The sequence below is a fragment of the Aspergillus aculeatus genome, assembly GCF_001890905.1.
Source record: "Aspergillus aculeatus ATCC 16872 unplaced genomic scaffold ASPACscaffold_1, whole genome shotgun sequence".
In the NCBI taxonomy this organism is placed as follows: domain Eukaryota; kingdom Fungi; phylum Ascomycota; class Eurotiomycetes; order Eurotiales; family Aspergillaceae; genus Aspergillus; species Aspergillus aculeatus.
This window is the reverse complement of record NW_017962976.1, coordinates 971,089-979,338: the sequence shown is the minus strand read 5'-3', so window position 1 is coordinate 979,338 and position 8,250 is coordinate 971,089.

Below are 8,250 nucleotides of genomic sequence, written 5' to 3'. Positions count from 1 at the left end.
GATCCCCATGTCTGGGTAAGGTTTGTGCGCCGGTGGGCTTGGGGGCACAAAGTATACTGAAAAGTTGTTGGTCTTGGAGAGGTGGTAGGTATGGTCGGGTTGTTGTAAGTATGTTATGTATGTAGGTGGGATTTTTGTTTCGCAGTAGATTGATTGAGCTGAGAAGAGAAGTCGGTCGGTGGGAGGTGATGTGCGCGCATGAACCGTGACGGGTGATATGGATGGCTAGGTTTCAGGTGGACTGTCTGCTGCACATTCCAGTCAGAAGGATAATTGTGTGGTCGGAGTCGGAGAAGGAATAACAGACTAGGCAGGAGTACGCGCTCAGAGTGGGTGGTCGGGGATGATTTGACTAACTAGGTTCAGGTTCCTTGAATCTTAACAGCCCCATTCTCTCTTCTAGGTTATAGGGTTTGTTCCCTTTGTCACTCTTGAGGTTGAGAAGTTTCTGGCGGCGTTCGATCAGGTACAAACTTAGGGCCTCAAAAGTCAGTTTGGGATTCCCCTGGCACTTCATTAGCTTAGTGAGTACAAGTATTTGAATGCCAAAGGCAATAACCATGGAGTAAGAGTAACTGAAGTTCTTACCATGAATCTTGATTTCCAGCCAATAGTGCGGCGGTAGTACAGCGCCTGGGAGAATCAATAAAATGACGTAGTTGAGAATGGATGACTGGAAAAGCCCGGGTCTGGTCTCACCCACCTCGTCGCAGGGCCCATCTTCCCCAGAAAGCCACCGCCGTTGGACCAAAGTGGAAGGATGGGCGGTATCGTGCACGAGTACGTGGGGTTGGTGCTGCTGATACGGAAATCGCAGATGGTATAGCCTTTGCACGCCGCGATAGGTCAGGATCAGGAATGGGTACCCAACGCCAATGCAATGCAATGCAATGCAACTCAAAATGGCGATATTGGGGAGGCGATGGTTGGATCGAGAGAGTCTTGTGTGGGCTCATTGATTGGGGGCTTTCGCACTCGAACGAACTGCGACGCAAGGGGCGTGCTCAAGAGGTCGGATCGCCGCCCCTGGAGGCCAACTCCACTCCGCCCTCAAGAAGCAATGGCTGCCAATGATGGCGATAGGCCCTTTCTTGTAGCTAATTCGATCGATCAGGAATAGAACGAAGCACGGGAGGTCGCGCAGCAGTTAAGGCACGAATGGACCCTGATTGTGCGACTTTCGGTAGTGATCCTGCATCTGTTCATTCGTTGATATTGGTGATAATAATTTCCCCCTTCCCACACCCAATTTGTTTCTGATGCACTTCTCCCACCCTCCCTTCTTGGTGGTTTGGCAGGAACCAATTGATTATTCGAGTGGCTTCATGGTTGTAGCAATTGTAGTCCAAGAGACAACAGCGGTCCCAAAGAGAAACTGTCTTCCATGACTAAGTCAACGATGTACCTGCATCAAGACGGAGACATCCCATCACTGACGCAGTTCAGGGCATCTGCGTGAATTTTAAGTTCCGATCTACGTTGATCATAACTATCATCCGCAACCGCGGATCGGGTCCAAGGAAAGTACTGGAATCAGTCACGGCGTCACGGCGACATGGCCATGGGTCAAAGTCTGGAGACTCGCAGTAGAGTTAAGGAATGGCTTGGTTCACCGTGATCGCGGAGCTCTAGACAAATGCCACTGCCAGTATCCGCTGGGTTTCAGTGTAGGCACGGTCGGATTTGAGGCATAGACGTTCTGTTGACGTAGAACACCAGTACACCAGAAGCATGTTGCGCTATAATATTGGCAATGAATGTTCTTGATAGCCCGAGAGTCGGGAGGATCCATGGCTAACAACGATAAAGCTGAACGAGGAGATCGGGATCGACTCGCCAGGGATACTGAAATGAAACAGCTGACCGTATTCTGTTCGCTATCGACGCAGACGGTCGCACAGATGTGCCATAGGCAGCCACCCAGCTAGTGCATTCCTCCTGTTAGGACTCAGAGCAAAGAACAGACGCAAGGTGCTGCCCTATTTCCCCGACAGGCGTGAAGAAGGGAAGGGGGATTGAGATTTTCGAGAAGACCAGGGCTAGCGTAGTCATCATGATTCTTCACAAGGTTTCAAGACGGAGATCTCCAACGTCTTCTCGGAACTAAAGGATTTCAGTCAGTGGGGTCGGCCGTTGATATTTTTTCTTCTGCATCTGTTCCTCGAATGGTCTCCAGTCGAGCCAGTTTCTCCGCATTCGGAACGGAAGAACGTAGTCCATGAGTGCTGACTTAACCAGGGTTCAATATATTGGCTGCTCTTACTCCGTGCTCAAGTTCTCAACGAAGAAGATGTTGATCATTTAAAAGCAAGATCTACCACGGCCCTGGCGGGAGCGGTATCAGTAGATTCGAATCGATCAAATCACCGCAGGAACCCTTGCACGGTTGAATTATCCGACCCCGACTCCTTGCAACACACAGGCCCGTGCTGCAGGGGTTCTCAGTTTCGGTCACCGATTTTCAGGACAGCTCACCTTATTCTTCTCAGATATCGGAGTAGTATCACGGCGACTGCAGCGGACAGGTAATCTGAAGACGCTTGCGTTAAGTTAACCTCGATAATGGCGTTTAAGCCCTTTGTCTGCTTTAGTTCTGCAGGTGGCCAATCGGTCAAAGAGCGGTAGACAAATTCTTCCGTATGCCACTAGTCTGGAACTGTTGGCAGCATCAGCTGACCATGCAGATGCATTTCCCAAGCGGTCGGGAAGAATCAAGGAACTTGATGCACCAGCGCCGTTGTAAGGAGTTCGGCAGTAAGCGGAGAAGGGTTGTTCCTTGGCAATCCGACTCGATAGAGCAAGTCTTGCTCAGTGGGTAGGTAGGTAGCTTGTCTCTAGAGCAGGGAAGACCCGGGGTGCGGTGGAGGCTAGTTTGTACATAGCAGCTAGTTCTGGCGATAAGACAGCCACCCCGGCTTCGCTGACGTCACTGTTGACATTTTCTTCTAGGAACGAAAATAGTCAGAGAATAGGGCGAACAGGCACTCAGAGGGGCAGCAAGGAGATCAATTAACCGAATGGTCGGAGGTTCACGCATTCGAAGAAAGAGAGCCTCGTGTGTTTACAAAAACGATCAATAGAATCGCCCTGGAAGGAGATGTGCGAAATTCGGTTCCAAGACGGGACGATATCGATAACAAAGTACTCCGTGCTGTTCAGTACATACAGTACGTACTGTAGGTGACTGGTGAGATTGCCTTTGTGCGGCTGAGGCAGTGGCTTTTCCAGTTCTTGGCTGTTTGAATGATGCGAGCTGGATCGACGATGCAGGTCGCTCAGACGGGGAAATGAAGCCTGGAGGGAGGTACAAAAGGGAGGGGGTCCGTCCATTTACCGAGAGGTACGGTACAGTACTGCATGCATGTACTATGTACTGTACGGAGTACCTACGGAGTACTACCAGCACTACGAAGGGAGACCCAACTAGGTGTGGCTCAACTGCCGAGGCGCAGTAGTATGTACTGTGGCTGGGTTGCCTTTTCCGCCTTCTCCATTCTGCCAGTCTTTCCGTATCTCCGGTAGATTAATTGATTAGCTACTAGGCAATGGCGGATTACTACTCCATTTTGTTCCCCGTATACTCCGTATACATGTTATTATTATCTATCCAAAAGGTTTATCTGACTCTACTACCGAGAGTTGATCAAATTACCCATTCTAAACCAGCGGTATGAATGGTCTGGGAGAGGACTGAGACTCTCGAGTCTTGTGTTTGACCAGAACCCGGCAATTGGGGGTAAAAGTAGAGGAGCTGTCAAACCACAGATCCCGTTTCTTAGTGGCACCAGATACAAACCCCCCCCTTTAGCGGGGGACTAAGTGCTAGTCTACCGGACAATCAAACATGGAGAGTACATAGGTCAACGACGTCGACGAAGACATTCATATGGATGGTGAGCTTTCTGTCGCGCTTGGATATCTCGCTACGAGCACTGACAGTGTCATTCATACAATGTGCCTAGACTCAACCCCACATCAGACATTCAAAGTAACTTTAATAGATAGGATTATGCAGTAGCGATGGAGACAATAATTCGAGCCTCTTGCGTAAATCCAGGTGAGATGGTCGTAACAGCGCAGGTACTAGGCCAAGGTTTAATATCGATAAGGTGCCTGCAATGTACACCGCAAAACTCCCACTCTCGACTACAACCAAGTCCATGTGTTTTTGCTCGAGTGATCGAACGTGATATTGTGCGATGAGTCTAGTGAGGTTCGAGCCCTCCTGTATCGAGTTTCGGCAACTACATTCCCTGATAGAACGATATTCTTCGACAGTCGAGTAGTGTGCGAGAGGTTTTCTTTTCTGTTTCCCCCTTTTTTTCGTGTTGATAGCTAATAAGAAAGTGAGATTGATTAGCGAAACCCAAGACAGTAGAATATCTTCTGATGAGGATTCTTCAGGGAGAGCCCACGATGTTCGGAGGATACAAGCAATAAGGGGTTTCGCAGTTGATTCAGCGGTAAACCGGACAATGCGTGCTAGGCTTGATCGTATGACAAAAAGCCAGCCCAGTATTTACTGAATTACTCTCAGTTTGAGGGGACGCAAGCAACGTGTTCAGTACGAATGATCTGTCCAGTTTGGAGCTCATTTCGCATGGTGTTGTGAGGACCGAAGCAACTAATGACGCGTGACAGGTCAGAAACCTTGGAATCTCGCTGGCAGCGCCCCATCATCAACAGAAACCGAAAGAAGTCAAGAACAAAAGAGAGGAAAAAAGCAAAGACAGAAAAAGGAAAGAGGAAAAAGAAAAAAAAGTGGGTCCAGAAATAACCTTCTTCGATGTCTGTCGAAGGGACTATTCCGTCCAGTAGCCGTCTAGCGTCTCATAATCGACATTGCCGTTTGTCCAATTTCATCTGCAGTATGAAAGAGCGACCGTTGAGAGTGGGATTCTCCGAGCAATGCATCATCAGTAGGTGAGAAAGAGAGGGTAGTCGTCACCGCATCGAGAGTCGAGTCTTTTGGTTCGGGGACAATACTTGGCCTGTCGGACAAGCCAGAGGTATGACGATCGTGTATCAGGCGAGAAGTTGTGACACCGTCGCCCATATCGTGGATGTCTGAGAATAGATGGAACCTTTTCTTGTTCTCTCTCTGCCTTCATTGGGGCTTAAAGGATATCGTCTCACCTCCCCACATTCCATAGCGGATGAAGCTGGTAGGCCAGGTTCTGTCGGAGCGTTCCTGAGCGAAGGGTCCGAGTGGCTGTTGGCATCTGGCAAGGCTGGGAAGTTTATGATAGGTGCGGCTGGTCGGCTGGTGAAGATGGCCGAATTTCAAACCTGCAGACTTCAGTCTGGCTGCGCATCCAGCGACTGGACGATCCCGTTCGGCTTAGGGAGAATGATGTGCGTCTGATCAGTGATCGCCGGCCAAAGCGCCTGTCGGCTGCTCTTCACGCCGCACTTCCCCTTCTCCACTCACTCACTCAATCACCCACTTGGTCCATTCCTCATTGAGAATTGGTAAGCCGATCTCTGAACTGGGTTAGTCCCTGTCTGGTCCGTCCCTAACTATAGTACTCCGTACCAGTCAGTGAGTGATTAAAGTCTCCACCTCCGTACAAAAGAGAGGGTAAGAAAGAAAGGTAGAATGAGAGATAGAGGAGAGAGAGGGGGAGAGAGACTGAGGCACCCATTTCCCGACTCTCCAGATCCCGCGACTGCAAAAACAATCTAACCGCCTCAAAACCTGCACCAGCCCGGCTTTCATTTCCAGCCAAGCAATTTGTTACATAAGCATACCGCTCTCTCTAACATTGCTTACTGAAAATTTCCTGGCTCTCGAGCTCGATTTCTCTTAAACGGCATAAAATATTCGAGGATGTGTTCCGTTTTGAGACACAGTAGTGGGTACCTTTTGGTCGGTTGCTCCTTATCTTAAACAGACAAGGGACGGGAGAGGTGGGGGGATTGCCTGGGGGTATGTCCGCAATGAACCATGGTTCGAGTGAGGCCAAAGCTCGTCCTAGTACTTCGTAGTAGCTCAACCGTCATTCTACATTGGGCATCCCCCGCGCACGGCTCTTGGGAGGGTTTCTCACCTTACTATGTTTGGTTCAATGGATTTTGCTAATGAGGTTACAGCAAGCATCTGGACACGCTCAGTAATAAAAATGGTACTGTACGTATAGTCGGTAGGATAGATCCTTCGAAATCTGGCTCGCGCTTGCTGGCAAAAAAGAAACGATGATATGGTTTCAAATTTCTCATGGAGGGTTAGGGCCCATATGCAATTCAGGCCGGGTCCGCACAGACCAAACATAAGCAAACGCCTGGGAACTAGATTCTGAACGTGAGTGGTGGAAGACTCCCGCTGCCGGCGGCTGGGAACGTCCTGTACGAAAAAAAAAAGAGAGTACTATCCTCGGAGAACCTAGATGAGGTTCAACCGAGCCAGATGGGCTTATTCTTTTCTGTGGGATAGGATAAGATCCTCACGGTGGGAATTCCCGAGACGAAATTCGGTCTCCTCGGGTTCCTCTGGCTGTGTGGGGGACGATTGCATGGGAATAAATTGTCCGGTATTGATTCTTCTTCACTCCAGATTCTCCCCCTTCTCAGCTCAATATTGTAATTTTGAATCGCGCTCCCTCCTCCTTTCTCCCTTCTCCCTTCTCTCTTTTCGCAGAACTTGCTTCTGAAGTCGAGGAAAGAGTGAGGCAAGATGTAGTTTGCTAGCACTCAATGAATGGTGACAGCACGCCGCCGGCTATGCGGGTTTCCTTCTTTGGTATACGGTCACTATGCATATGACCGAGTGGAGCCGGATCCTGGATGGATAAGCCGGGAGGGAACAAAAAACGTTCTGCCTTCATTGCTGATGTGCCTCAGAGCCTTGCACCCGACAAAAGTATGATAATCTCTCACTGAGTCTTGGACGATGAGGGGTTTGACAGTGGTCTAGACGGTGGCGTTGAAACCAGAAGACGATCGATGATGCTTTGGGAAACCTGTGGCGTCAAGAACGTACCTGACCGGTGCACTAGAAACTGCAGCCAATATTATTATGGCTGGTAAAGCGAATGTCCACTGGCAGCATGTAAGAATGGGGAGGGGAACGGTAGTATCGTGGCTCACGATGTGGAGTTTCATACTACTTTGTACAGTATGTACAGTGCATACATAGATAACACTGATGATAACTGAAGCGGCGGCGGAGGGGGCTTATTTTACCCTGTCCCAGCCTACCAGGATTATTTCGACTATCATTGGTGCTCTCCCCGTGAATTTCAATCGATGCTTGAACACACTAAGTTACTATTTCGATCTTAGAGATTCCAGTGCGAAACGCCGAAATGCAAACCTCCTACTCCACATGGTGATTCAGCAAAATTGCCGATCGACCCAGGCTCCAGGGACTTTAGCAAACCTCCAGTATTCTTTACCATAGCTGATTGGGGAGTCTGGTGGTACAAATGTTTCAAAATTCAGGTAAGATTTGAAAAACACGTAATAATTGAATATCTATCATGGATGCTGTTCAAAGTCGTTGTCCAGGTAGACTTACTTTTCGGTAACCAACTAAGAAATGCCCGGGGGGTGGGGAATGGTTAGTATTTACTAGGTAATTAGTACCTAGCAACTGAAGCGGTGGGGGAAGTACAGTACTTGCTGTACTCGATTTGTAGTTACGGAGTAACGAGTAGTGGACCAACTAAACAACCTAAGGTATGGCTGGTATGGATGAATAACTTTTAGTCTACCCGGGGGAGATCCCGAGCATCTGGAAGATTGACGGACGATGATCCAATTCCATGATCCGCGTTAAAGTTTAGTTTCTAGTTAACTTATTGCCTTTCCACTAACGACTTAGTCAGGGCTCTCCCCAGGAGCTAAACCTGCCCTTAGTGGTCGTGATCCTCTGACGTTCGAACATTCCATCAGTGGTTCTTCCCCTCTCACATCTGCGCCTCATGCATTCCTCCATTTTCTTTTCTTTTGTTATTCTTCTTCTTCGCTCTTCTCTTCTAGTATCGTCTACTCAGTCTTGTCTTGTTTTGGTTCTTTCGCTTGGTTGTCACTTTCTCACAATGAACTCTGTTTTGGCTGACTCTAATCTGGTTCTCATCTCCTGATTGATCACTCGCCCAGGTGCCTACATTACAGCGGCCACATCCTGTGGTTTACCAGCAGTCGAGGAGATGAGAGAGAGGAGGGGGAAGAAAACCCCGAGTTGGGTGCATTGCATCTGCCAGAGGTAATTTACGGTCACCGATACAGTCTGAAGTAAGATTGTTACGA